At 42.7% G+C, this 16,684-nt stretch overlaps 1 protein-coding gene across 7 annotated transcripts in view; it reads left to right on the top strand.

Moving 5' to 3' along the window:
• Positions 1-16,226: 16,226 nt before the first annotated feature.
• Positions 16,227-16,684, top strand: part of MAPKBP1 (mitogen-activated protein kinase binding protein 1) — a 140,938-nt gene continuing 140,480 nt past the window's right edge. For all 7 annotated transcript variants that reach the window (XM_075844845.1, XM_075844842.1, XM_075844843.1 and 4 more), the window contains exon 1: positions 16,227-16,313. The gene's annotated coding sequence lies outside the window, so the exon portion shown is untranslated. The remainder of the gene's footprint in view (positions 16,314-16,684) is intronic.

The following is a 16,684-nucleotide window of genomic DNA, read 5'->3' as shown; positions in this document are numbered from 1 at the left end:
CATATAAAGCAAGGTCTTACATAGAAAAGTCAGAAACAACTGCTCGGGAACCACTTTATATGTTTAGGACAGAAGCTTCTTCAGGCTCTTGTACAGTAATAATGAACTAGAGCCACCCTCACCGGGTGGCCAAAGCAGCAGCTCGTCCTGGTACAAATTATATCCGTACAATACATGTAGCACCAGGGGTGTAGCTAAAGGCCCATGGACCCCAGTGCAAAATCCTTCTTGGGGGGGCCCCCCTAACTTCTCTTTATGGTCGATGGCCCACAGTTTTAGCTGCATCGCTGGGCCTCCTAAGCAGCCAGGGGCGTTGCTAACATCTTAAGACATCAGGGGCAATAGCCCCAAGACATATGCTTTGCCCTCATGCCCAAATTTTTTAATTATATATCGGAGACAGTAAATCTATAAGACTAAGAACCCTAAGGCTGGATTCACACGACCATGTTACGTCCGTAATGGACGGAACGTATTTCGGCCGCTAATCCCGAACCGAACACAGTGCAGGGAGCCGGGCTCCTAGCATCATACTTATGTACGATGCTAGGAGTCCTTGCCTCGCTGCAGGACAACTGTCCCGTACTGTAATCATGTTTTGGAGGAGCATTACTTACTGGTATGATGCACAGGACCGTTTCCGTTTTGTGGACCGCAAGACACGGATCCCAGGGCTTCTGTGTGCTGTCCGTTTTATTTGCAGACCCATACGCTAGAATGGATGAGACAGACAAAAATAGGACATGTACTTCAATTTTGCGGAACCAAGACACGCATCCGCAAAAAAAAAAAAAAAAAAAAAGGGATATGTGCATAGTCCCATAGAAATGAAGGTTCAGTGTGCTATCCGCCAAAAAGAAAAACAGATAGGAAATTGAAGAAAACAACGGCTGTGTACGTGAACCTTTTAGGGTTGAATATCTCCATACATACCCAGCCAGGCGGAACTTGTATGGCAGTGCACGGAGGCCTCCGGACTAAGGACCATACGGCCCCATGCACTGCCGTACAGGTTCTGTGCCCGTGTGCATGAGTCCATAGGTCAGAGGCACTTAGGCAGGCTGGAACAATAATCTTGTTATTATACAAGGCCCCTTTTGTCAGTTCCCCATTAAAAACCTCCCAGGGAGTCCATATCTCTTCAAATACATTAATTGTTAGCCCTATGCTAAATCTTGTCATGAATAAATAGCAGAATTCATTGGTTCTTAAGCTTCGCTTTATTCCTCCTGCTCATATTACTAATGCTAAGAGATATCCAAAACACTTGTCTTTGGCAAAAATAAAACCATCTTCATTAAAAAAAAACTTCTGTTGTGGAAACTGTGATACACTAGAAACAACCATCTGCACAGTTTATGAAACTCGTATAAATCAGATTATTGCCAGCAGGTAGATCAATCCAAACCAGGAAAAGCCCAGCCATAAACCATTAATGATGGAATTATGACACTAAGTATATTGACTATGCTCTGTAAGGAGTTATTATTGTATTGTAAACTATCAATGGGCTTCAGAATCAAAAATCAAAAATTATTTAAGACTGAAATTTAATCATTGTAATTATGTGTTTAATAGGCTGTGCTTAACTGACCCTTCACTTAGGAGTGCACCCTCATCATTGTGATATGTGGTTGTTATGCATTCACAATTGAATTACATCTATAAACTGTGGATCAGCTCTAGCGATAGACTTAATTGTTTTTATGACTGTATGCATATAAAATGTGTGTATTATTCCTAAGGTAAATAATGAAGAAATTAAAAGTGTACGGTCTCTATGCCCCCAGCCACTATAGGAGGAAAAAAAAGCATTACATGGTGCCTATTGAAATCAATGAGTTGTTCATGTAATGCAAAGATGTATGGAGTCCTCCAGAGAGAGAGAGAGAGAGAGAGAGAGAGAGAGAGACCCTCTTTCACTGGCAAATAGATGAAGATCCTGAACGGGGAAACCTCTTCTATTAACGTAAGATGCTCTAATAGGGTATTAAAAAAAAAAATTTTTAGTTGTTAACTTTGGGTATTAGTCATTGCTGATGGAGTATCTTAAAAAAAACAAAACACTAAATACATTTTTTTTTAAAAGTATTTTTATTAAGACCTACTGTTCGACCCCCTAGCCCCACACATAGTATGTTTGTATTTTCTATATATGTATTAAGTTTGTCATCATAAATATCTACTTCTCACCCGAAGGCCTTATTCACACGAACGTGGTTCACGAACGTGGTTCACGTCCGTGATACGTGCGTGAAAATCACGCGCGTCTCACGGACCCATGTTAGTCAATGAGGCCGTTCAGACAGACCGTGATTTTCACGCAGCGTATGGGCACTGCGTAAAACTCACCACATGTCCTATACTTGGCCGTTTTTCGCGCATCACGCACACTTTGAAGTGAATGGGTGCGCGAAAATCCCACACGGCACCCGGAACCACTTCCGTGTGCCGCGCGTGATTCGCGCTACAGTAGCTAAATAAATGAATGAAACCAGAAAAGCACCTCCTGCTTTTATGTTTGTAAACATAAAAACAGAGTGTCATCACGCTGGCATATGCGCGGAAATCACGCAGACACGCACCAAATTCTGATGCAACACGGAACTTTTGCGCGCACAAAATGCAGCGTTTTTTGCGCGCGCAAAACGGACACGTTCGTGTGAATAAGGCCTTAATCTGTGATTTTTAATACTTTTGGTGTAAGCACTCGCCCTCAGGGCAACGCTGTTCCCACCCGCTCACTCTTTGTGCTTTTGCTTTACCTTTCTCCCCTTCTATTTTTTTTCCCCTCCTAGGCTTCCGTTGACCGGTTGCCTCGGTTACCAGCACGCTTTGACCAGCATTGTTGCGTCCCTATGGTAACCTGCTAATCCTCAATGTATATCCGTATCATAGTGGCGGGTGATCGTCAGCCACTACTTGTCATTATCATAACAGCGGCGCAGCCGATTTTATTGCGCAACTGCTACCCTGGTTATAATATATTAAATGTATTATGTCAACTCTGCATTTTACCACAGCATATTATTCTATTCCCCGGATAGTTTTTCCTGTGATATGTACTGGTATATATCTATTTTACAATATATTGTTTGTTATAATCTTTGTTTCTTTACATATATCTCTGACTATTCACTTTAGAACTTTGCATCACTCAAAGTGAGGTTGCTCAACAGCGTTTGATTCGCCTCAGTCCTTGTCTGTCACTCTTATTCTCTGACCTCATATGACATCATTTATTAGTCTTTTTTGGCGGTTCTTTTAGACGTTTCTCTCACTATAAATGCTGTGCATGTTCCTTGTGTAACTTTTGGCCTGATGAAGATTCTGGTTCAGCTTCGAAACGCGTAGCCTTGATAAAAAAAAATTGAAAAACAACTCTTCTGGATCGTTTCTGATGTCCGCAGCGCTGGTTCTTTTGTCCCCGTTTTTCACCATACTATCAATTTACGCAGCGGTAGCGCATCTGTCGACTGGCCGGGGTTTGGCTGCAGCTGACTGACACAACTTCTGCTCATAGCGGGGTTGTGCCTGTGGATGCACAACCCCACCAGGTGAGCACATCTGCCAACCTTCATCTTCTCTCCAGCAATATACCTAGGTGACCTGCACCATGTGGCGCCGTTTACCCCATTTTTGTTTTTAGGTCATTGCTGTTGTCATGGGTGTTTTCCTATTATCAGGAACAACTAGCTAGCAATCACCATTATAACCTCTGAGAGCAGCATGCAGTAGTGACAGGCATCGTGCTTTGAGCAGCATTTTTTTTGTGTATGAATATGTTGCAGTTTTGGCTAAACTTACATTTCATTAGATGCAGCATACTGTGAGCCTGAAGTCCGGCATATTCATGATCTGTGGGCTCCTACCTGCTGCTGATTGACAGAATTCCCCCTATGCACAATAATAAGGAGAAATCTGTCAATACGAAGCGGGTGGGCAACATGAATTTGGGGACTTTTTATACATTTTTTTTTATTTTCCATGTTGCTATCTATGCTGAAGACTTCCTGAAATCTTTCAGCTTTCACACTGGTCACTGAGCCTCACAATAGACTGATACTTCCTGTTCTGTAGAGATCACTTCTTTGTAATCACCTTATTATGATCACAGACAGGATTACAAATAAAGATAACACCTCTATTATAAACTGGAGGCAGATAACACAGAATCACACCATTGACAATAGGTGATGAGGACAACTGACCTCCTCCCTCTCCCTGCACAGTGACCTCTGCGCATGTCAATGAGCATGCCCACAACACTCTCCCATAGCAGTGAATTGGAGACTTCTTATGTCCATGTGGCTGCTGTGAAGCAAATCTCTAGCAGTTCATAGCTCAGAGCAACATGCAGATTTTGCAACATGTTGGAAAATCTTCTTGACACTTTAAAAGTTCATTCCTTTGCCTGAAAACAGAAATGACTCACCGCCCAGAGTTGTGTAAGGCCGACTTTATGCTGTTACTAATAGCTCAGTGCCACATAAAGTCTGTGGAGGAGATTTATGGAGACACGCGTTTCATATGCCAGACTTAAACAATTAGTTGGAGTAAGATGCAACACATTTATTAAGAGGCAAATGCCTCTTAATAAATGTGTTGCATCTTTCAATGGGCCGTGCGCCACATTTGTGCCGCAATGACCGCGCCAGTGCGCCATCCATTACCCCCTTCCCATTGGAAATAAAATAAAAATAAGTGTACTCATCACTTCGCTGCTCCCCCAGCATTAGGCTGCTCATACAAGGTACTGACGCCAAGCAGCATCAAGGCCTTATATGCGACTCTGCTCTAAATGTCTTGAGTGCTGCGTCACACACAACGTCCTGACGCTGCTCTGAGTCAGTACTTTGTATGAGCCGCAGCATGCTGAAGAGCGTGAAGGAACCCAAAGAGGTGTGGTGTCCAATGGAAAAGGGAGGGTAGTCGGATTGGGGGGGGGGAGCAAGGGACAGGCCTCTACCTGGCTATGCCCAAATTTTTCAGCCATTATAATACAATTGGCAGGCTGCTGTGGTCCCACCCCCTTTTAGGAATCCACGCCTTTTTTTATTAATGTTTTTTTTACCACATAGAAAAGTTGCAATTCTCAATGCAATTTGTTACTTTTGGGCCATTTTTCGACTCTTTGTCAGACAAAATGGCGTGGAAAGGTTGATAAATTCCCCGTGTGTTTTATAGATACTATGGATTTTCACATGAGAATTCCTATGTGAACGCTTATATGTATTATTTTTCTGTTTCCCCCACCCTATGATATTTAGATAAAAGATTAGTGGACAACAGTACGTGCTCTTGTTTTTCCCTTAGATAACAATAGGCCCTGTGTTCCCTATTCTATGATCTGTCGTTTTTACAGTAATTGCGATGTGGCCCCAAGGGCACTATAATGAAGACATCCACTTTATGAATTTAATTGTTTGTGGTTTCCCTGCCTTTCTTCTCCCGGCTCGAATTACATAAACTGCTGTTTAGGGACAGGACTCTCACTTCTTTTGTCTTAAAATTCATTGGAAGGATAACCAACAGATATCAGCTGGGGAGTCTCTATACCCTCAATATCTTCACCGCCAGATATATAGGGAAGACAGACAACAAAATCTCTATTCTGCTTAATTTACTATTAAATCTTGCATTTAAAGAGGCTCTGTCACCACATTATAAGTGTCCTATGTATGTGGCTAGTATAAAGCTAGCCATACACATAAAATACATTTTGGGCATTCCCGACGATTTTTGGCAAGATGTGTCAACAATCTAAATATGTATGGGGGCAGTCCTACAGGTCGGCAACATCTACTGTTGGGGGAAACACGGATCAGGCATTTTGGATTTTAGCATGCCTTTTCGAGGTAATAGCTCTTTTAAAATAAAGATGCTCGGTTGGCAATCTGCATACATGTTTATGGGTCAGAGGATATAATTTAACTTGATTGACTAAATTTAGCAGAGTGTTGGCCTGGCCCGTTCTGAAAGGGTGAAATGAAGAATGCCGTCTCTGTGAAAGTAATACCTAAAAAGAGAAAACAGATACACAGCGCCACATGGTGAGAGATAAACCTGGTTGGTAGGATGAATAAATGCAAGGAGAAGCAGTTACCTTCACCTATGGGAGTTGTACAGTTCAGGTACAACACTGATTCGTTTTAGCGATTGGTGGGGGTCTCAGTGCTCGGACCCCCACCAATCAAACTTCTGACATGTCACTATGACATGTCAGAAGTTTGTTAAACGTTTAGCTACACTTTAAAGATTGCGGGTACGGCCGGCCGCATTTTCCTGCTCCAATACAAAGTATGGGAGCACGGTATGTGATAAGCAAAAGATAGGATATGTCCTATCTTTTGCGGCACACTTCTAAGGCCCGGACAAATTCCCGTAAATAAACGGGTAGGTGTTCGTGGACATTAGAAGTAAATTGGTCCGTAATTACGGGCGGTTTTTACATTGTGTGCATGGAACCTCAGTCAGGGTTCCGTTCATGGGTTCCCCTTACGGAAAGCTCAGATGGAACCCCTGAAGGGAGCCCTGACGCAGATGTGAAAGAAACCTTATTGTGTAAAAGCAAAACATAAAAAAACAATATAAATTTGGTATCGCCATAATTGTAACGACATGCAGAATACAGTTATTATCGTTTTTATCTCACATGATAAACGGAGTAAATTTAAGGCGCAAAAAAGAATAGCAAAATGTCAGGTTTTTTTTCCATTACCCTCCCAAAAAAGTTAATCAATAAATTATATGTATCTAAAAATTCTGCCATTAAAACATACAACTTGTCCCACCGAAAGCAAGCCCTTTCACAGCTATGTCTACAGAATAATTAAAAAGTTATAGCTTTTGAAATATGACGATCAAAAAAACTAAAAATCGCTCAGTCATTAAAGCCCAAAATAGACTGGTCACTAAAGTGTTACGGTAAATTAAGTCATCTGCCTAGAGCAGAACAAAACATTTCAGAGAAGTTCCTGCTGCGTCTACTTCCCTAGCTGCTGTTTATTTTGAGTTCTGGGTGTTTTGTTTTTTTTATTATTATTTTGTTCAATGTTCCTATTGTTTTCTCCCTTGTTTTGGACTTGCGGATTTGAGATTAACCGCCTGTGTGATTTTAGCAGACCACAATTTATGTAAAAAAACTGAACTGTAGTATTTGTTTACTAAGGGTATGTTCACACGCTGAGTCAAAAACGTCTGAAAATACGGAGCTGTTTTCAAGGGAAAACCGCTTCTGATTTTCAGACATTTTTTAATCCACTCGCGATTGTCGTGGTGTTTTTTACGGCCGTTTTTGGAGCTGTTTTCCATAGAGTCAATGAAAAACGGCTCCAAGAACTTCCCAAGAAGTGACCTGCACTTCTCTTTCGCGGCCGTTTTTTACGCAGCCGTTTTTCAAAACGGCAGCGTAAAAAATACGGCCCTTCGGAACAGAACGTCGTTTTTTCCATTGAAATCAATGGGCAGATGTGTGGAGGCGTTCTGCTTCAAATTTTTCGGCTGTTTATGGCCGAAAAACAGCCGAAAATAGGCCGTGTGGACATACCCTAAGAATATGTCATTAGACAGATATGGGCGAAGACTAACTGTAGAAATACAAAGTATGTAACTACTTGCTGCTGTATACTTGAGTACCACTGCTGCCTCTGAGCGTAATTACAGTAAATTATTCCTTATAAACTACCCTAAGGGCTTATTCACAGGTGCAGGTTTTGATCAGGTTTTTTTTATGCAGTTTTTGAAGCCAAAACCAGGTGTGGATTCAAATAAGAGAAGTAGTATGTGTCTCTCTATGAGCCGCACCTGGTTTTTGGCTTCAAAAACTGCATAAAAAACCTGAACAAAGCCTGCACGTGTGAATACACCTTAAATCCTTCTCTTTTTATCATAGGTAAGCTATCAGATTGATGTGACGTAGAGATTTTTGCACATACTGTACTGACTGTGTTCAGTCACCGAGTCTACAGCCAAAAATGGCATATTTCTTGACTAGGAGATGCTACCTTACTAGAGTCTTCCATTTTTTAGATTGGTGTAGAAAGAGGATTGACTATTAGGGTATGTTCACACGAGGGCGTCCGTTACGGCTGAAATTACGGGGATGTTTCAGCCTGAAAACATCCCCGTAATTTCAGCCGTACCGGCATGTGCAGGCGCTTGAACGCCGCGTCCATTACGGCCGTAATTAGCGCTGCTATTCATTGGAGTCAATGAATAGCGGCTCCAATTACGGCCAAAGAAGTGACAGGTCACTTCTTCTACGCGGGCGTCTATTTACGCGCCGTCATTTGACAGCGGCGCGTAAATATACGCCTCGTGTGAACAGACGAACGTCTGCCCATTGCTTTCAATGGGCAGATGTTTGTCAGCGCTATTGAGGCGCTATTTTCGGGCGTAATTCGGGGCAAAAACGCCCGATTTACGTCCGTAAATAGGCCGTGTGAACATACCCTTATAAGAACTGCATTTGAAGCTCCCCGCTGTATTAAAAAAAAAAAAAAATACTCAGGATTTTGGCATGGTGGGGGGGGGGGGGGGATGTAAGGCAAAATCTCAGGCGCAACAGATGTGGTTTCCCAAAGTTTACAGTATTCTAACATTAGTATGAACATAGCAAATAATAGTGCAGGATAACTGCAGTGTAACCTATGCCATGTAGATTAGTATACGAATCTGTCTGATCCTGTATCACATGTCACCGGCGATGAAAAACTCGCTTTCCCACTTTTTAAATAATTGTAACTTTTTGTTTTCTTATAATGCTCTATTAAAAAATGTGTCTCTTACAAGCGGTGCAAGCAGGGAATAAGCAGAAAAGGCCAGTTATTCTGAATGCAGCCCCACTCATTGTGCAAGTGTAAACTTTACAGATTTATTACATCACTTGAAGTGGAGTTAAACATCTTTAGTGCAGCCAAGATGGATAGTATCCGTAATGTGACAGTTCACGGGAAGCAGCCATTGTGTGAGGCCCGTGTCTCTTTAGTCCCAGTTTATTGTATCCTGCTGGTCTCTAGGCATTCATTTGTATTTGCTTAATACCCCATTGAGGACATTGTGACCCATAAACCGCCCACTGTGGCTAGCTGTTGTCTTCCCTGAATATATGGCTTTATCACTATTCCTGAGCAAGAACCTGGCCGCAGGAGGCAAAGCTGCTCATACGATGGTTATTTAAACAGGGTTTAGATCAAATGGCCACTGTCACCAGGCTCGTGTGTTAGAAAATTGTGGCCTTGTTGTTTAAGACAACATTGGGATTAGTGATGGACATTAGTTGGACATGATTTTTATGCCTGTGCACAAGGGATATTCTTTTACGGTTAGGCTGGCTTCACACACACTATTTACGGACGTAATTCGCGTGTTTTAGCCCCGATTTATGTCCGAAAATGCGGCTCAAAAGCGTTGGCATACATCTACCCATTCATTTGAATGGGTCTTACAATGTTCTGTGCCGACGGTCATTTTTTTAATGCGCCACTGTAAAAAAGACGCCCGCGTCAAAGAAGTGCCTGTCACTTCTTCAGACGTAAATGGAGCCGTTTTCCATGGACTCCATGGAAAAACAGCTCCAATTACGTCCGTAATGAACGCAGCGAAAGACGCCTGCACATGCCGTTACGGCTGAAATTATGGTGCTGTTTTCTCCTGAAAACAGCACCGTAATTTCAGCCGTAACGGACGCTGCCGTGTGAACATACCCTTACTGATTTGTATATTCGTGAAGCAGCAGCTTCAAAGCCTCTTCTCCAGGCCATTCACAAGTGTATACGGCTGCTTTTAATTGTTTGGTCCAAAGAACATGACCACAAACGGCCTGAAAAAAGTTTCAGGAGACATTATCAAAAAGTTGACACATTTATGAAAATGCATGAAGTTATTTCTAAGTTAGAAAGAAGCACTCTCGCGATTGATGATGTGATTAAATTCAATGTAGTGATGTGCATTGGCTTACCAGGTGCTTTATATTAACAGTAGGCGCTCCGTTCCAGGCTGACGTTAGGTCTTGAAATCTTAGGCCTTGTTTACACGGTGTGTATTTGACGTGTTTTTCACCTGAAAAATTCATGCTTTAAGCTTCCCGTTGACATTAAAGGGAAAATGCAATGTATTGCATACGACGTGTTGTTTTTTTTACGTGCGCGTTTACAAAAACACGTGTAAAAAACGTGTCAGGTCAATTCTTGTCGTGTAAAACACACCGAAAACGCGCCAAATTCCCATAGTCAATGGTAGTCCCAATCACGCACAAAAAAACATGACAAAAACACGTCAAAGACGCCTGTGTTTTTAAAAAGCGCTTTACAAAATCGCTAGCGTTGTTTTTTTTGAGAACCGTGTGTACAAGGCCTTACAGTGTCTGCTGTGGGAACCAGAGATCAGTTTCTCAATGCAAGTCTATGAGATTCACATTGAGGCCCTCCTAGTCTTGCATTGAGACGCTTTACAGCAGATGCTGTAGAGTGTAACTAAACGTTCAACAAACTTCTGACATGTCATAGTGACAAGTCAGAAGTTTTGATTGGTGGGGGTCCGAGCACTGAGACCCCACCAATCACTAAAACGAAGCGTCACTCTCTTCGAATCTGTTCGGCTTTTTCCGGAAAGTCGATGTATCGGAGCACGGGCTCAAGCCGAACAGAAACAAAGCTGCTGAGCTCTCACACAAGCGCTTCTGCCACTTCGTTCTAGCGATTGGTGGGGGTCTCAGTGCCACGTCACTATGACATGTCAGAAGTTTGTTGAACGTTTAGTTACCCTTTAAAAGGGTGTTCCTCGTTGTGACAACTGATGACCTAGACACCGGATAGGTCATCAGTATATGATCGGTGTGGGTCCGACACCCGGACCCCTCACCGATCAGCTGATCCGGATGCCTCTGGGCACCGGATGTTTTGAACGGTATGCAGTAGTTGGAGCCAGAAGCAGATGGCTTTGACCACTGCATAGTGTCCGTTTGGCAGAATGCGGCTCTGCAGATCAGAGCTTCAGTACTGCAGCTATGGTCATCAGTTGTCATCAGTTGTCAGAACGTGGAAAACCCCTTTAAATAGTTAGAATGGAAATCACGTGACCCAACAGCGCCCCAGAATGGAGTGGCTGGCTACCGATAAAATAAAGCACCCGGTTTCAAACGGGGGTGAGTATAAAGTTTGGTAGTGCTTTTTTTTAAAATTTTTAAAACAGTTGTCCCAGAATTGACAATTATCAAATATCCACAGCTCGATCCTCCTCATTGCACCCCTTGCAGTGAGGAGGAGCTTGAATGGCGCGGCAGTCGAGCATGCGGCCGTGGCTCCATTCAATGTCTATAAGATTGAGGGGAACAGCCGAGCGCTGTACTCAGCTCTTTCTGTCACTCCCCTAGACATTTAATGGAGCGGCAGCATGCTTGCTCGACTGCCGATCCATTTAATGTCTTTCTCGCAGTGAGGAGGAACGGGGGGCTTGGGACCCTCATTCTCGTTATCATTGGGGGGGGGGGAGGGTCCAGCAATCAGACAATTAATACCTATCCTGTGTGTAGTAGTACATGTACAACAGTCAGACCTGGAGCAGAATTTGTCTGTTTTGTTACCATCTGTATCAATAGGGTCATTTATCACGAATCATGTGATACAGGGAACATGTTTGTCAAATCATCAACAGTACATCGCACCAGAACTTGCTTTTGTCCTGATGTTATTGATTTATCTAAACCCCACGTTAGTCTTTCCCATTATCTCTACTGTATGATAACTTTGCCAGTCACTGGACACCTAAAATAACCTGTTACCAGAGAAAATTTCCTGATCCTTCTATGCTGTAGAATTTATTGCTTAAAATTTCCATCGAGTGACATGTAGATTTTAGAGCTCACACAAGAAAACATGGTCAAAATAGAGAATACTATAGTAGCCATCCTAAACAAGGGTTCATCACATTAGTTCAAGATTCTGTATATGGCCTAAGGCATCTATTGCATTTTAAAATCCATAAAAATCAAAATATATTCCTTTTTGATGGTCCGTTATGTGGATATTAGTTTGAAGTCACATTCAGGGTAAAAAAAAAAAAGACAAACTGCAGCCTCAGCACAGTCACATTGAAGATGGGATGTTGAGGTTTAATAAAATCAGTTATTCCTAGATTTTGAGAAATATCCTTACAATTTACTTTCAGATACAAAATATCTTAAACCCCAAATAGCCATACAGAACATAGGTTCTTACTCCCAGGGCTGATCTAAGGTTTATGTTGTCCCTTGGTTAACAGTGGAGCTTCTCACAGTACCAGCCGCAGTGCCACGTGACCATGCCAATCACCGTACAGTTTTGCGTCCTGGACATGTCTTGAACAGTCTACCAAATCCTGTGGCTGGGAATCATGTATGCTGGGAAAGACGATGTCATCTGTTACATCATGGTGACATCATCACAACTATTAACCAGCAGGACATACAAGGGAGCCTGGCTCGTGTTAGATGTCGGTGGAATGGCAAGCGATCCACTTCATTGTCCGCTACAGATATACGTGGAATATCCAGATGGGCTATAAACAGTGAGCCCAAACATCTGCCCAGCTTTGTTGGTACAGATGCGGGCACTGCTTTACTCCACTTTTCTTACAGAGGAATGAAAAGTAAAATTGTACTGCGGCAAAGGATCTACCCAGTGACATTTAATTGGTTGATTCACCTAATTGAAACTAGGATGAAAACTTGCTAGCACTGTCCGTGTTCACCTTTGATAACAAGCGTGACATAAAATATAAAATATTATTTTTTTGTTGTTGTTCAGAGAGTGGTACAAGCCAGTATCAGATTATGACATTGTGCATGAGTTTTTCCAAGCATTCTCATCACCATTTCACAGCTATAATTTGTCCCTTTCTAGACCATTTCCATCTTTCTTCATTATTGTATTGGTTTCGTTTGTGCTCCTTTTTAGCATTTCTCATCAAAAACTCTTCTGGCATTTAGCTGCCTATTCCTTTGAGTCAAGTCCAACATTACTTTGGTAATTTTCACAAATCCCCAACATAAGGCAGAAACTTCTACAGATATGTGAGAGAACTATGGAAAAAACATTCCACTAAGAAGATATATGTATATGTGCAGTGCTGCCTCAAAGTCAGCCTTTTAAAGAACATAAATAAAAAGTGATATAAAGTAGGTATGTCTTGTCCCCAGGGATGTCTACAGAGGAGTAGGCCCCTTCTGGTTCTGGATCACAGCACACCCTATCCCATGACAGGTTCAACGCTCATATGTGTCCTTTTCCCTTTCCTAGTAGAAGTGTAGGGCCCTTGTGCAGACGTGTTCCTATCATTGTGCTTGTGGAGAAGTTCCTGCAGCCCAAGAGAGGACCCCCCCCCCCCTCTACAGGTCTTGCAGCAGCCGCCATAGATACCTCTATGGTGCATATACCCTTGCTGGTCGCTATAAACCATCACTTCGCTTATGATGGATGGTTATCTTAGAAAGTGAAGCACAGGTGTGCTCTTTTATGACCACTGAGAAGAGATGTGAACTCTACATACTCCTTACTTTACTTCTCCTCCATTCAGCCTTCCCAAATAACAGCTACCTTGCACCATGGACCCTTGGGCCATGGTGAACCAGTAAAAATATAAAACATACTAACAATAGTTTGCAAAGTAGTACCTCCTGAAAGAGGAGGTTTAAACAAAAATTCTAAAGGCCTTCACACAAATTGTCCAAGGTCTGCGGGTCATGGTGTGCCCTGTTGCTGCACTGTATCCTGTACAGACCTTCGGTACCTTCAAGACTCTTCCGTACGTCAATATGTGTGACTACTTCAGTATGACCGTATCGAATAGCATTGTTAATAAAGACAAATACTTCTGTATCTATGTAATTCTTTAATAAGATTGTAATGATAGGGGTAGGGAAACGGACAAGTGAGCCCTAATCTACCTGCCACTCTGTCCCTGCCTACTTGCAACGACCCGCCCTAGGCGACGGGGTACAACCGGGCGGCGGTCCCTACGCTCAGTAAGTGCACAAGACAAACATACAAGGGAATATAAAGCAGAGGGAAAGGGGCAGTGCCCACGGCAACACCGTGAGCAACAGAGTGGTGAACGAGCCAAGTCAAACCAGGAGAGCACGAGGTACAAAACGCAGAGCAGAAGAGTCGTCAGAAAGCCAGGGTCAGAATGGAGCAGGATCAAATTGTTAGGAGCTGTAGCTGGGCCGGGAAACCACACGGAAAGAATCACAAGCAAGGAGGAACAGGAAAGGCAGGTATAAATAGACAGAGGGCGGGAGCTAGCTGAGTCTGGCCAGGCTGTGATAGGTTCTCCCACTCCTAAGCCTGCCAGCCTGAGTGGTGGAAGCTGGAGTCAGTCTCAGAGAGATAGACTCAGGTGCAGACTGATTACATATGGAAGTTAACCCCGAAGCTGTGCCTGGCAGATCCTTTACAAAGATGTACTGCTTTCTCTCTATGATTGTATCTCTAATATGTCTTGTTGGTTGTTAAATAAAACCAGTTAAGAAAACAACAATAACAACAACAAAACAAAGAAGCTAAAAGAAAAATATATGTGTATGTCAGAAAGTATCATTTAGTTTCTTTACTATCACCGCTTCTGGCTATGTGGCAAATATATATGAATTGTTATCAATAGAACATGTCCATTTTAGCTGTGTCTTCTTCATTGACCAATCTTGCCTTCTTTATCAGTGACGTAGCAAAAAGGGGTGCAGTAGTTCCAATGACACTTAGCCCCTATATCTGGGGGTCTACAAGCTCCATTGCAACACATGTGGACAGACTAGATTAGAATTAATACGATAAGTATATTGGAAAGTTGTAGAACTTTTCATTATACAAATAATAACTTTATTTACTGAAATTGGAATAACCCTTTATGATATGTGCACGCGGCACAGATTAGCTGCGGATCTTCTGCAACTGATTTCATTGCGGAAAATCCATAGAGTATTACAGTAGTAGCAAAGTGGATAAGATTGCAACAACCCTCGTCCCCGTGCTGCGAAAAAATATGCATAATAGTAGTGTGGCAATTGACTTGCGGTGCGGATTTTCAATCTGCAGCATGTCAATTTCTCTTGTGAAAAAGCTGCGCAATTTCCACACAGAAAATCCGGTTGGGAATTCTGCAGCGTTTACGCTGTGTGTGGATGTACCCTTAAGGAACAATCAGAACATGTTCAATCCGGAGCCCTTTGGGATCTGCAGGTGACACGTAAATATCTCCTCGCTGTTATGGATATCTAGATGCATGTGTCACCAACATTTATTGCTGGCGCAGGTCAATACGAAACCTTCGCCAGAGCATCAGGAGGGACAACAAGATGGCTACCGCTCTGCAGCGAGGATATCAAGGTCAGTGGGAATAAGGGTATGTGCACACACAAAATAAAAAACGGCTGAAAATATGGAGCTGTTTTCAAGGGAAAACAGCTTCAGATTTGCAGAGTTTTTTTAAGCCACTCGAGATTTTCGCGACGTTTTTTACGGCAGTTTTTGGAGCTGTTTTTCTATAGAGTCAATGAAAAAGGTGCCAAGAAGTGACATGCACTTCTTTTTCGCGGGCGTCTTTTTACGCGCCGTTTTTGGAAAACGAGGTGTAAAAAAACGCCCCTTCGGAACAGAACGCCGTATTTCCCATTGAAATCAATGGGCAGATGTTTGGAGGCGTTCTGCTTCCGTTTCTTCGAGGCGTTTTCGCCCCGAAATACGCCTGAAAACACTCCGTGTGAATATACCCTAACTATTAAATGAAGTGGCTCGGGACTCTGTGGAAAAAGTTGGTAAAAGTTTCTGTATCATTGATGGGGTCAGTGGCTTAAATTTATTAGTGTGGTTTTCACAAATTGGGGCACTGTAGTTTACTTTCTGATGGGGGCACTATAAAGGTATATGTCAACATATTCCACCGTTTGCAAGTTGTATGTGTGTGTATATGTATAAATTTGGGGGGGGGTTAGGTGTCCATAGTATTTATTTCAGCATGTTAAAGGGCATGTAATGATGGTAAGATGCTATAAAATATTACCAAACACATATAAATCCAATAAACTGAGTCCTCTAGGTATTACACAGAACTCCCTGCCACAAATGTTACTACTATGAGATTTTTTCACCTCATGGTTGCAGTGAGGATTGTGTATAAGCAGTTATTGTGTCTGTCTGCTAATATCAGTGCATAAATACATGTTTGTCCTCGCCGGGCTTCCGTAGTCTCCAGTTCCCTCCTCCCTGACTGCAGACTGGTGACTGAGAATAGGAATCAATCAGCGTTCAGGCAGCGGCAGGACAGGCGCAGAGCAGGAGGTATGTAGTGTATGTGCGGACACATGGAGCCGGGATGTGTGCGACAACAAGGCGGCCTCACGTTACATGTGTGGGGACGGACACCAGGGGGGCTCCTATGCGCCCTGTGTTATTATATAGCAGGGAGCTGTGTACATATATATGTGCTGACACTGGAATGTATTGTTCACCTAGTCTGTAATAAAGTGATGTGTATGGTTATAACTCTCTATGGCTGGTGAGAGAAGACTTGTAGGCTGCGGCTACACATTGACTTGTGTCATGCGACTTCTCCCTGACAGTCGCTTTCCATAGGAAAGCGTTAAATCGCACATATGTGACAGACATGCCGTTTGTTTTGCCCCCAGGGCTGTAATCTGTCTTAAAGTGCT

The sequence above is a fragment of the Rhinoderma darwinii genome, chromosome 12 (genome assembly GCF_050947455.1).
Source record: "Rhinoderma darwinii isolate aRhiDar2 chromosome 12, aRhiDar2.hap1, whole genome shotgun sequence".
Classification (NCBI taxonomy): domain Eukaryota; kingdom Metazoa; phylum Chordata; class Amphibia; order Anura; family Rhinodermatidae; genus Rhinoderma; species Rhinoderma darwinii.
The sequence above is the reverse complement of the archived record's forward strand: the minus strand, read 5'-3'. Positions and strand labels throughout refer to the sequence as shown.